The 13,236-nt window shown below is 45.4% G+C and overlaps 1 long non-coding RNA gene across 6 annotated transcripts; it reads right to left on the bottom strand.

Moving 5' to 3' along the window:
* Nucleotides 1-4,219: 4,219 nt before the first annotated feature.
* On the bottom strand, nt 4,220-9,841 carry LOC308482106. 6 transcript variants are annotated; one of them, XR_013989025.1, is made up of 3 exons: nt 9,409-9,841; nt 6,734-6,842; nt 4,220-5,133 (listed from the first exon to the last, which is right to left on the bottom strand). It is a non-coding gene; the product is annotated as an uncharacterized lncRNA (long non-coding RNA). The 6 variants fall into 6 exon arrangements; XR_013989026.1 differs by lacking the exon at nt 9,409-9,841 and adding an exon at nt 7,994-8,091; XR_013989027.1 differs by lacking the exon at nt 9,409-9,841 and adding an exon at nt 7,674-7,892.
* Between the last annotated feature and the right edge of the window lie 3,395 nt (nt 9,842-13,236).

Genomic DNA, 13,236 nt, shown 5'->3' with positions numbered 1-13,236 from the left:
ACATGGAAAGCAGATGATCTGCCTCCGAACTACAAACTTTCCACTGAATTTAGAGCAACTAGTTTAAAACACAGCTATGTTTTTCTTTTTCTCAGTTTCAATCAAATCTGGTTTAGGGAAAAACACATTAAGATGCAGTATTTCCTAAGAAGCAACAGGAGAGATATGGATTGTGGCTAATATTGTGTGCACACTGCTTCTCAAACCAGCAGTGGGGGTACATTGGATGCAGAGTAAACAGGAGTGTGTAATTCAGCTTAAGATGGGACAAACCATTCTTGGACAGCTTCGTAGTGTCAGCAGACCTTGCAGCTTGTGTGAATCAGATTGGAATAATTTCTGGAGTTCAAAGGCTTTATTCATGCAGGAACTATTTACGGGGTGGGTGCAAATGAGAGAAAATAGAAGACATCTTGTCTGTAGAGAAGAACAAACCAAATAGCTCAGCTTTTAAGGGTGGGGTTACAAGAAACATTGATACACAAACAGTGCCCTCTCATGGTTTAAGTAACACATGCCTTAACTACGAACTCAAGAAAAGGAAATATAGTTTTCTCCAACACATAGGCATGCAGTCTAATCCATATGTTTGTGTTCTGAGCAGAGCATAATCTATTGGCTGCAGACTGGGAAGGTTTGCTCCAGATTGTGGAATTAGCTGAAATCTTTCCCCAGCCTGCTGAGGATGCTATAACCTTCCAAAATGAGAGTCTGCGTGCATGCATATGTATGTTTAATTATAATACAAAAAATGGTCTTGATCGTATCACTTGCTTTAGACTTCTCCATGGAATCCTTAATGAGTGGCATGTCCAACCTTTACCTTATATAGGCACAAAGTGTTGCTATTAAAGGCCCCTTACTTTCTTAGAAATGGACAGCTGGTGATACATATCATGACATTCATTGCAAGACAGAAGTCCCTTTTTTAATATGCCCATTTGCAAAAAACAAACAAACTTCTGTACCTAAAAATATCAGATGAAATCAAATCTCTCTTAGTCAAAGGGGTAAAATTTCAAAGCAAGACAAAAGAATCAAGGAGTGACTGCATTTCAAGAATCCTCCATGTAAGAATTTGTTGTCATCTGTCACTCTGCAACAGTGTCTGTTTCCAGAAGCTGGCATCTCAGCTGCTATGCCACTCCTTGAAAACCACTCCACCCATAGAAATCTGAGTGTTGCATCGGGAGAGCTTCAGATAGCAGATGCATTACTGCACTGATTGTGCAAATGTCTCCTATGGAGCACTCAAGTTTCCCCCCCCCCCCCCAGTGGCTGTTATTTATTGGTGCTTTAAAGGAAAGCACTGACATTTCATTATGGCCCTTAATACAGTATGATTGCATCTTGCACAAGGTTTATGCTTTGGAGGTGGTGCACATACGCAAAACCGTGTATACACAACCTGCCCCCTTGGAACTACCCTGCGCAAGCAAACTTTTCTTCCAGAGCAGGCATGCTAAGAGAGCCTTAATCTTCCCCACCAAACAAGCTGGGAGCTTTTAAGCTCTCCTCCTTGCTTTTGGGCAAGTCCTGCTCAGTGTGTGGCTCTGGGGGCGCTCTCGCAAAACCTTGAAAGGGCTGTCTGAGTTCCCATAAGATCTCACAAGAGCACCCCAGAGCCTTGGAAGCGAGCCAGAGAGCTTCAAAGCTCTTTCCACGCAAGGAAAGCCCAGCGCAAAGGAGCAGTTGATTTGGGCAATTTTGACAGCTTTCAGACACGCATGGTTGAAATCGGGTCATAGAATGGCATCCAACGTAGGATTTCTAGAATGCCAAAAGGGTCCGATCCACAGCAGCTGTGTCATAGCCACTGGTGCAGGTGGAAGACAATAACTTGCTCACCAGTCCTCTGTCTCTTGGCTACTCCTAGGTGAGCAGCTGTCGAGGCAGTTGCTGCAACAGAGAGGTCCTCCCTCTTCAATCCTCTTCTTGACCTGGGAGACAGAAGCAGGGGGCAGGAGGGAGAGGTGTGGAAGTCCTTGACCCAACACAGCCTGCTGTATCCCTCCCTCCTCCACCACCTGTTCTTCACTTTCTGAATGGCCGCCAAGACTGTACAACACCGGTCCTGAAAGACCTACATTGGCTCCCAGTACGTTTCCGAGCACAATTCAAAGTGTTGGCATTGACCTTTAAAATCCTAAATGACCTTGGCCCGGTATACCTGAAGGAGCGTCTCCACCCCCATCGTTCAGCCCGGACACTGAGGTCCAGCTCTGAGGGCCTTCTGGCGGTTCCCTCACTGCAAGAAGTGAGGTTACAGGGAACCAGGCAGAGGGCCTTCTCGGTAGTGGCGCCCACCCTGTTGAACGCCCTCCCAGCAGATGTCAAGGAAATAAACACCTATCTGACTTTTAGAAGACATCTGAAGGCAACGCTGTTTAGGGGAGTTTTTAATGTTTGATTGGTGGTGTATAAATGATGATGATGATGATGATGATGATGATTTTCTATCCTGCATCATCTCCTGCCTCTGACTGTCATCTCCTGGCTGTTACAGGCTCCCCCAGATCACTGCTCCTTTCTTCCAAGTCAGTCTTGCAACTCTACTTCTGCCCAGCCACCACTGCTCAGTGTCCAAACAGTCTCCGATATCCCTCTGTTGGAGGCAATATTCCACTTGCTGGAATTTTAATTGAGGAGTATGCTCATGATCCCCTCGGGGGCTTCCTAAATGCACCCGCTTGGCCACTGGGAGAGCAGGATACAAAAGCAGGTGTGTTTTAGGTCCGATCTTGCCAGGCTCTTTTTATAGACTTAGGTTTAAAAGTGTCAGACTCCAAACAGTATAGAATATCAGTTGTAATTCCCTTTGCCGCTTAACTGCAGGTGAATGATGACTCGGTAATGCTTGGAGACACTAATCGGGAAGCAGCCAAAAAGCCAAGGTATTTTAAAATCCACTGCATGAATATCTGGTCATTTCTTAGATTTGGATTATTTCTATATAAGTGAAAGATTTCACTTGCAAAAACTGCATTCTGCATTTTTGGAAATGTGTGTCAAACTGAAAGGGCCAACTGGCAAATCTGGCAGTCGTAGAAGAAAGCTCTTTTGTATTCACAACTAGGAAGAGGAGAAATGAATGCAAGTTATGTTGAAATGGGAATTCTAGCATTGGCTTCATCCTCATATGAGAAGCACAGTCTGAATCTGCTTCAGTGATCTGAGTGTTCCACCTTGTGGTCAAGTCATTGAACTAGAAGTGATTCAGGAAAAACTGACAGAAAAGATCAGTGTGCAATAAATTGAAGCTTATTTTCCTTCCCATGGTTTTCCAGTATCCAGTGAGCCTGGGAGGTTCATAACATGAGCCTGGATTTGAACTCTGCTATACTCAAAGCGAGTCCAAAATTCCATGCATTGGCTCAAAGTGGCTCTTTGCAGAAGCCAAGAAAATGATGCAGCACAGTATTTTTCAAAGTATGGGCTAGGGATGACCACTATGCATTGAGGCCACAGGTCTATCTTCTGGTTGCACTGAAGACTTTCAGATAGGCCAGTGCCAGTAACAACTTCCCACATGTTGGCTAGAGCAAGAGAGTGGGTCAGAGCAAGGGTCCATTTGGGTGGTGAAAACACCACGCTTCATGGTAGGCCATAAAACGAGCCCTCGGTGCCCTGACCCACGGGTCACGTTTTTACCAAAAAATCTGACGTCCGATTCACTTGAAAATGGTGCCCAACCCCTGCAAATTGCCTGCTGCAAAGTCGTCCGATTCACTTGAAAAGGGTGCCAACACCTGCAAATTGCCCCCTGCAAAGTTTGGCGGTACAAACAGCGCATTCCACAGTAGGTGGAAGGCAATACGGGGAGAAATTGTGCTGTTGCTGTGACTTCATAGCTAGAAAACTCTCTTTTTGCCTCTTACGTGACAACTCAGCAGAGTCTGTTTGCACATTGGGAGAAACATATTGATGGTAGAGCCGTTTAAGAATGGAACCATTTTGGAACCAATGGTTCTGCCATCTTGGCCTCACCACCAAGAAGGGTCTATCTCTTGTAAGCTTGTCCTAAGACATGGACAGTCATGTAATATCTCTCATTTATGTCTCGTAGCCAAGGAGTAATTATCACTTTGTTAGCATGGCATCTAGTATACCCTGCTTCTTTACATTTCCAACACTTACTAGATCCTGTTCTATACATCTTTGCTAATTTAACCAGATACCACCAATACATCATTTTCATATAATTCTCTTTTAGTAGGGTTGTATGCAACAATTCATAAAATATTGCATGTCAATAAAAAGGTCATAAATGCAACAATGTGAATAAAATATGTATTTTTTTAAAAAAATAATTATAATATAATGATGAGAGTTCATATTCAACAAAACTGGAAAGTCATAGGAACTCTCTGATAGCCTTAGAGTAACTGAAAGAGAACTGAAACTGACAGAGCCTTCCATCCCTGCCTCTGACTGCAGTTTTTCCACATAGGAATTTGTTTTCACAGAAAATCCATTCCTGGCCTTCCCTACAGTTTGCTTTACTTTTTCTTTACTTTTTCAATGTAATTTGAAATTGGTGTGTGGGATGGGGAGTTGTTGCTATTGTTACGCAGACTCTATCATGTGCCAGCCCTCCAATACCTAAGCCAAATCCAACCTACACCTGGAATCAAGAGTTGGTGGGGCCAACCATGGTCCGCACCACAGTGAATAGGAAAAGACCAAGGAGCCACAGAGTGGACATGGTCATCTATTTAAAAAAGAAGAGCAGATGAAGATTGCTCTTAGACAGAAGGCATAGTCAACAACTTGATCAGTGAGCTCCACCTGACAAACCACTTATTGGGCATGCATCTTGATTTGATTGCTTATGCAGAAGTTAAGCAAGGTGGATGACAGAGCACTTTAATCCACTTTAACTGCACCATCCTAAATCTCCAGTGTACACTGCAATCCCTCCCACAAAATACTAACAAGGAAGTGGCCGCTTCCACTTAGATCAGGCTTTCTTTCTGGCTTTTCTTTCACGCTCTCCATGACCAGCTTGACAGGTCCTGGTGGATCCTGTAGGGATTTGACAAAGGAGGTATTTGCCAGGTTCAGGGTATGGAGAGCCGAAAGGGGAGCGTCCAGGGCTGGCATTGCTTCGGCAAGGTCTCCCTCGCACTCCTCCTGTAATCATATCAAATATACCACATAGTCAGGATGAACAGTCCAGTGAAACAATCACTATCCAAGAACCACCCTTTCCTTTCTTATTCCAGGTGCTGTCACTGGATGTGCCTTCATTGGAATTGATTGAGGGCCCTCTCAGTGGCAGTTCCCCACCTGTCAAATGCACTCCCTGGTGCAACAGGAACGTGGTCACCCAGTAAGTTTTAGAACTCAGTGGGGATTTGGTCTCCTCTGGCCTAACACTCTAACTCATTCTCATCCTCTCCCTTTCTTTGCTTGCTTGTGTTGATGGGGAGAGGGAGAGGGGTAGAGGGAGTTATTTTTTGTCTTTGGAAGATAAATGCATCAATATTCTTCCTAGATGACTTAAATACGTCTGCCAAGGAGGTATACGGAGCCTAGCCTTCTACAGAATTCCTTAGGCAATGGATTGATCACAGCAACTGGTATGACAAGAAGGACACCTCAAGGCTTGCTATTGTTGATGTTCTGTTCCTTTCAGCAAAGGAGCCTCCGGGAGGTGGAAGGAATGATATTACCTGCATGATGTCAGATTAAATGCAATAGGACAGCCTTTCTCAACTTTGGGTCCCCAATGTTGTTGGACTACAACTCCCATCATCCCTAACTAGAAGGACCAGGTCAGGGATGGTGGGAGTTGTAGACCTACAACATCTGGGGACCCAAGGTTGAGAAGGGCTGCAAAAGGGCACCATCCTTCCCTCTAATGTTAGGATTTTAGCTAAGAAAGAGCCATGGAGAAAGAAGAAAATCTAAAGGCAATGGGGGAAATGTACAAACACAAAAGCTGGTGCCATAAGAACTGGATATGCTTATTACCCAGGGAATACTTATAATTAATTAGGGTGGGGAGGTGGAAAACATGGAGGAAGGAGGGGGTCACCCTGACTGGAAACTTTACCAAGAGCACTCCTATTAGAAGGTGAGGGTGCCCAACATCTTTCCTCCTCTAATTTTGGACTCAGATAGTTGTATGTCAATCAGTCTGAAAGAAATATGGATCAGCCTACAAATGGTAGCTCTGTGAGGGATGTCCTAACAACTTTCAGCACCTTTAACAAACTACAGTTCCCAGGATTCTTTGGGAGAGGAAGCCAGGGCAATTTAAAGTGGCATAATAGTACCTTAAATGTATGGTGTAGACGTGACCTTGCCACCTTCACCAGCAGTTTCAACTGTCTGCCTGGGGTCACCAGAAGGAATGGCAAAGATGCACTGAGACTTACTCTGCCTTCCTTTGTGTCTCACAGGGCGTTTCACAAGGCACCTGGCCATTGTTTCCACCAGTGCCTTTGATGATCAAACTTTAGATTTGAGATTTGAGGCCACTATTCTGAGGAATGTGCTTCTCTTCAAGAGAGCACATGTTGTGGTATTTATATGTGCAGAAGCTGCCCCAGGAGTTTAAACATAACACATAACTTTCTTTGGTACGATAAAACATACAGTGCTTTTTTCGGGGGGGGGGGATGTTTAGGGGTACTCTCATTTTGACTCAAGGAAATCACCATTTTATACTTGAAATTGGGGAAAATAAATACAATAAATGGACAAAAGTACAAAGAACACGCACTACCTCATGCTAGATTCCAACTTCTACTTCACACATTAAATGCTTGTTCAGTCTGAGACTCAGGAAATGAGGCCGCCATCGGGGGTAGCAACAGAATTGAGGATTCACCGTGCTAGAGAAGAAAATAAAAAGTTTAAAATGTTTAGTTTCTTCCGTTTGATTCACAAAATGTTTAGAGGTGTGAGTACCCCTGCGTCCCCCCAGAAAAAAAGCACTGAAAATACACACACACACACACACACACACACGAGAAACTGGCAGACTTACGAGATTTTACCTACTTATTCTGAGGCACATAGCACTTTAAAACAAATGCACAGTAAAACTCCCTCTCTCACTCTCTGCACTTGATAACAGACCTAACTGAAAAGAACTGCCTGCTGTGATGACATCCTAGAATTCCAGACCACATCAACTCTTTCCATAATGCATTTTCCCCAACCACAACTAGCCACTATCTACCAAGTACACTGCTCTTGCTGTAGAATCCTTTACTGTTGTGTGTTTGTTATCTGAAGTGACACTTGATTTAGGATCAGGAGGCTGATAAAAAACCTCCATTGTTAGCAAAAAAGGAAGCTGTTGTTGGTCCATCTAACTTAGCACTGTCTGCGCTGACTGGTAGAAGCTCTCCAGGGTTTCAGGTGTTGGAAATGCCAGGGACTAAAATGTAAAGCCACATGCTCTGCCACTGAATTATGAATGGGGATGGGGGAGAAATAATGAGCAGTATCCAATTAAACCATTGTCTCAGTACAAGGATTTCTGCTTGTGCAATGGAATTCCCCCTAGATATGTTGCTCCAACCCTTTGGAGCAGATTTGGGGAGAGTTTGGGATAGATGCCTGGAGGGAGGACTTGTGCAAAAGGAAATCCTTTGCACTTTCCCAATCTTAACAATGAAGTTCGCTGGCCAGGCCACATATGCAAAATGAGCACTCACACTTTACATGGTGGGTGCCCTTTGCGGGATCATGCATAGTGCTGCAGTTCCCAGGGAGCTTACTGGCAAACAGGGGCAGGCTTGCCTCTCAGTGTTAATTTTTGGAGGTCCACGCCCACCCTCAGTAATCAAGTTTCTTGCTGGGAGGTGGGGCCAGCCCCATTTTTATAAATAGGGGGTGGAGCCGACAATAGCCAGAGTGGCACAGAGTGGCGAGTACTTGGGGCCCCATTTCCTTTTCCACGTATACTTCCTGCCATGGAGCCAGGCTGCCTTGACAGCTCTTTGTTATTAATTCCCCCCCCCTTCCTGTTGCTTACTGCTGGCAAGGCCTGTTAGGCCTTCCATTTTTCGGGGGCCTGTGGCCTAGCAAAGCCTATTGAGGCCTCCCTTTGTTCCCTGCCAGCCGCTGGATTGCAGTGGGGGGATCTGCGGCCTACTGAGGCCTAGTGAAGCCTCCAATTGTTCCCTTGCAGATTCTGGACTGCAGCGAGAGGGCTGAGGCCTAGTGAGGCCTTCCTTTGTTCCCTTGCAGCCCCTGGACTGCAACGGGGGGCCTGCGGCCTACTGAGGCCTAGTTTAGCCTCCAATAGTTCCCTGGCAGATGCTGGATTGCAGCGAGAGGGCTCTGGCCTAGTGAAGCCCCCCTTTGTTCCAGGGCAGCCGCTGTTGGGGTGCTATTCCCAGCGCATGGTATTTGCCCAATTTTTTGCTGGGCCCTCTGTGGGACCGGGGGTTGGTCTAGATGACCTCTGGGGTCCCCTTGCAATTTGGATTTGTCTACCTGCCATTTATAGCCCTGTGCATTGGCTTGCTAGCATTCATGTCATTTCATTCTCTCTTGTTTCTGGCCTGCTCTAGTCTCGCAGCCTGGGCCTTGCCCTGTGGCAGACGTGTGTAAATTTATGAGAGCCCGCCCTGAGGAGCCTGGCCAGTTCCTTGTTCATGCATCTGGCAACCCTTTGACTCGTTACCAGTTCACAGGAGTGCTGCGTAAAGTGAGGTCGTGTGGTGAAGGACCTCGAAATTGAAGTTGGTAGGCCTATTCTTTTCAGACCTGATGGCGTGCATCTTTCCAACCCTGTGAGCGAGCTCTTGTTATGTGACATCAGGCATGGCCTGATGGAGTGGTTGGAGGTAAGTTGAATGGTTTTCCGGATATAGGTGGTCTTGGCGGCAAGACTGCAAGTTTGTGGTCTCGGGTGGCGGTTATGGCCTTGGGTGGAATCCTTTAGTCTTTTCTTCCCTATACAGTGGTGCCCCGCAAGACGAATGCCTCGCAAGACGGAAAACCCGCTAGACGAAAGGGTTTTCCGTTTTGGAGGTGCTTCGCAAAACGAATTTCCTATGTGCTTGCTTCGCAAGACGAAAATGTCTTGCGAGTTCCTGCGGGGTTTTTTTCCTCCCCCCCCCTTTTTCCCAAGCCGCTAAACCGCTTATCAGCTGATGGCTAAGCCGCTTAACAGCTGATCGCTAAGCCGCTTATCAGCTGATCGTTAAGCAGCTTATCAGCTGATCTTTAAGCCGCTTAACAGCTGATCGCTAAGCCGCTTATCAGCTGATCCGCTAAGCCCGCTAAGCCGCTAATACTGTAGCGCTAATCCGCTAAACCGCTAATGGGCTTGCTTCGCAAGACGAAAAAACCCGCAAGACGAAGAGACTCGCGGAACGGATTCTTTTCGTCTTGCGAGGCACCACTGTATGGTGGGGGGCAGGGCGTGAAGTGGTGACTCACCCCTTTGCGGCGGCGATTCCAGGGTCCCCCTCTTAAAGGGGTTATATATATGGGTGTCACTGGCCATACACCGAAAGGTCATCAGTGAACTACCCTGTATGCAGGGATATGGGCTTGGCTGCCCTGCTACACTTACATCTCGCAGAGCACCCCCATATCCCATTTACTCTGATGAGCCCCAGTTCCCCCCAGCTGGGGGGCTGGGAGGGATACACGCCCAAGGCCTAAGCCAAGGTCTTCCTACATTCGGAAGTTTAATAAAGTTGTGGCCTAATTTTAATTCCACATAATGTTGTCAGTCTTTATTCCTTCCTTATGATCCCTGGGGGCTGGGGCTGTTGCTGCCTGGTCACACAATGCATATACTACACTGGCTCCGGCCTGGTGGAACGCTCTGTCTCATGAGATCAGGGCCCTGCAGGACCTGATTTCTTTCCACAGGGCCTGTAAGACAGAGTTGTTCCACCTGGCCTTTGGCTTGGAATCATCTTGATCCCCTCCCCCTCTTTCTCTCTCCCCCCCCCCCCCCTGTGATGGAACTCCTATTTGGGGACTTCCCTGGCTTTTTTCTGGCCCATGTAGGACCAGTCTGGATAGTTAGCCTTGGTGAACACTTGACGTTTTCATTCCCAAAAAAGTCTTTGATTTGAGTTTCTACTGAAATGAGGCTGCAGTTTAATGTTGCATTTTAATCTTGTTTTTTAAGTTGTATTTTAATCAATTGTTTTTATACCTGGTGTTAGCCGCTGTGAGCCCGGTCTTGGCCTGGGAGGGCAGGGTATAAATAAAATTATTTATTATTATTATTATTATTATTATTATTATTATTACTACTAAGGTAATCAGTGCACAAAATGCATATATTTCTGAAAATAACATGCAGAAATGAATTATATTGGGGAAAACGACTTGCAAAAATGGATATATTAGGCAAATACATACAAAAGTGTGTATGTTAGGGGAAATTAGCACTCAAACGCTAATGATTTGGTTTTTTTGGCCGGGGGGGGGGTGGGTATTGCAAACCGGTGTGGAAATCAGCAGAACTGAACATAAAATTGGGAAAATGTGAAACCGAAATTAATGGATTTGCTCATCCCTAGTGATGTTTGCAACTCTTCACCATGGCAAAGTGGGAGAAGAGAACCTAGGGGTGGGGCATGTTGGAAAGAAAGGTCAGGGTTACATTTAACTTTTTTGCTCCTTTTCAAAGGATTGGCAAAATGATGGCTGCGGAAAACCTCCTCCTGACTCCTTCAAAATCTTACTACGTCTTCAACCCGCACAGTTTCTCCCGGGTCATGAAAGGAATGTTGCTCTGCCCACAAACCCATTTGCAGGTGTGAAAGCTACACTTGATTTTATTTCATCAACAAATGAAACGGATTTGTAAAAATGTTACATGAAAAAAAAAAATACGAGGCACTACACTTCTGTAAAACAAGAAAATCCTTAATAAAATATTTTTAAAAAATAAAAAAATAAGGGCACCATCATCACCATAAAATTTAGCTTCTTGGGATTGTGGCTGCGAAGGAAAAGCCTGAGCTGGAATAGAAGAACAAGCTGATTGTAGAAAGTGCAGCAAACAAGAAACGGCTGGAGGAAATTGAAGACGTAATCCTGGAAGTTCTTTCCAAGTCAGAAGGAAATATCTAAGAAGATGAAACAGCTATTAAAATCATCTCTTCCTCCCAAGAGTTGTCTGAAGAAATCTCTGAAAAGCAAGAAATTACCACTATTACTGAAATGGAAATAGATACCACCTGAATTGGGGTACAAGCCAGTGGCCATTCATTTAGCAATAGTCGTCTTCTGCGTGTCTGATCTGGCTGACATGGAACCAGTGTATCAATATTCCCTGATATGGTTTATTAACTGCTATGTCCAGTCTCTTGCCAATAGCAGGAAAAGCGATGTTTTGGAAGAAAGGATTGACTTCATAATTGAACATTTCACAATCAGCATCTACAATGACTGCCGATCCCCGTTTGAGAAGGTCAAACTTCTTTTCTCCTTCCTTCTGGCTATGGGGATCATGAAAGGGAGAGATAAGATTGATGGTGAGGTCTGGTGTTTCCTACTGACGGGTGAGGTTGTGCTCAAGAACCCGGATGCGAATCCTGACCCAGAGTGGTTGTCTGACAAATCATGGGCTGAAATTGTGCATTCCTCAGGGCTGAAAAACTTGCATGGGCTGTTGCATCATGTGGAGTCCAATGTTGTGGAGTGGAAAACGATTTATGGTTCTGCCAAACCTCATGAAGAAGAGTTTCCTGGTGAATGGAATCTGGTCACAGGTCTTGACCGCATGGTCATCCTCTGATTCCTGAGACAAGATAAAATCATCCCAGCCACCCAACTCTTCATCGCAGACAATATCGAACCCCACCTCTGATTTTTGTTCTGTTGCCAGGTGCTGATCCCATGGCAGGTGAGGTTTCTTAAATACCCAACATGAAATCCTTCTTTTATGATACTGCCTTTCCAGTTGAACAAGGCTATAATCTGCATCTTTCACTACCCACACCCTGAGCAGCAGCTCAAACTCTGACCCAGAGGAGTGCACAGCCAGATTTTTTTTTTAAAAAAATGGCAGTGCAAGCAGATGAGGAGGAGGAGGAGGAGTTTGGATTTGATACCCCGCTTTATCACTACCCTAAGGAGTCTTAAAGCAGCAAACAATCTCCTTTCCCTTCCTCCCCCACAACAAACACTGTGAGGTGAGTGAGGCTGAGAGACTTCAGAGAAGTGTGACTAGCCCAAAGTCACCCAGCAGTTGCATGTGGAGGAGCAGGGAAGCGAACCCGGTTCACCAGATCACGAGTCCACTGCTCTTAACCACTACACCACACTGGCTCTCAATGAGGTGCTGGACCCAGACCTGGGTCCCCCATTCGAAACTCGAGCCAGAGATTCCATGTCCAGTGGCAGTAATGCTTCTCAATGCCAGTTGCTGGAAACCACAGAAGGCAACAGTGCTGCTGTGTTCAAGACTTACTTGCAAGTTGCCCACAGGCATCTGGTTGAGCATTATGAGAGCAGGATTCGGGATTAGATGGGCCATTGGTTCTTATTATGCTCTTATGAGACTCCCAAACTGGGATCCCCAGAAACAGCATCTCCGGGGTCAGATTCATCTGTAGGTCCAACCTTCCCTTCTGCCCCAGGGCCTGTTTTCCAGCACACAAAATGCAACCAAGGGAACTCAGCAGAGAAAGACCACAGTTCATGGTACGCTTTTCATGGAGAGGTTCACAGGTTCAGTTGCTGGCATCTCCAAGTAAGGCTGGGAGAGAAATCTGCCTTAAGCCATGGAGAGCTGTTGCCAGTCCGTGTTACCCTAACTGGGCTAGATGAACCCATGTTCTGACTCTGTATAAATAAAGTAGCTTCCTACTGACATTCCTTAATTTATCTGTATGTTGTGTGCAGAAGTCTTTGTAACAGCAGCTTGCCTGAAAGTCCTCAAAAAAGCACTTTAATAATAATAATAATAATTTTCTTTGTACCCCACCCATTTGACTGTGTGGCACCATGAGCAGCTTCCAACATATATAAAAACATAATAAAACATCGCATATTAAAAAGCTTCTCTTTACATGGCTGCCTTCAGATGTCTTCTAAAGGTGACAGTTACTTTAAATGAGAAGATTCGGTTTGGGTTTCTTGAATAGCGTTCCTGACACTAAAACCCTGCACATTTATTAAAACAATTTGTATTTAAATATTTGACCCTAGTCTTGATGATCTCGGCATGGAAAGCATCCAGACTACTTCACTTGGCCAGGGCCAAGGAACAATCGCAGCAAAGATGATTAATCAGGC

This window comes from Podarcis pityusensis, assembly GCF_964106645.2.
Source record: "Podarcis pityusensis genome assembly, chromosome: 7".
In the NCBI taxonomy this organism is placed as follows: domain Eukaryota; kingdom Metazoa; phylum Chordata; class Lepidosauria; order Squamata; family Lacertidae; genus Podarcis; species Podarcis pityusensis.
Note: the sequence above shows the minus strand (reverse complement) of the source record. Positions and strands in the feature narration are given on the sequence as shown.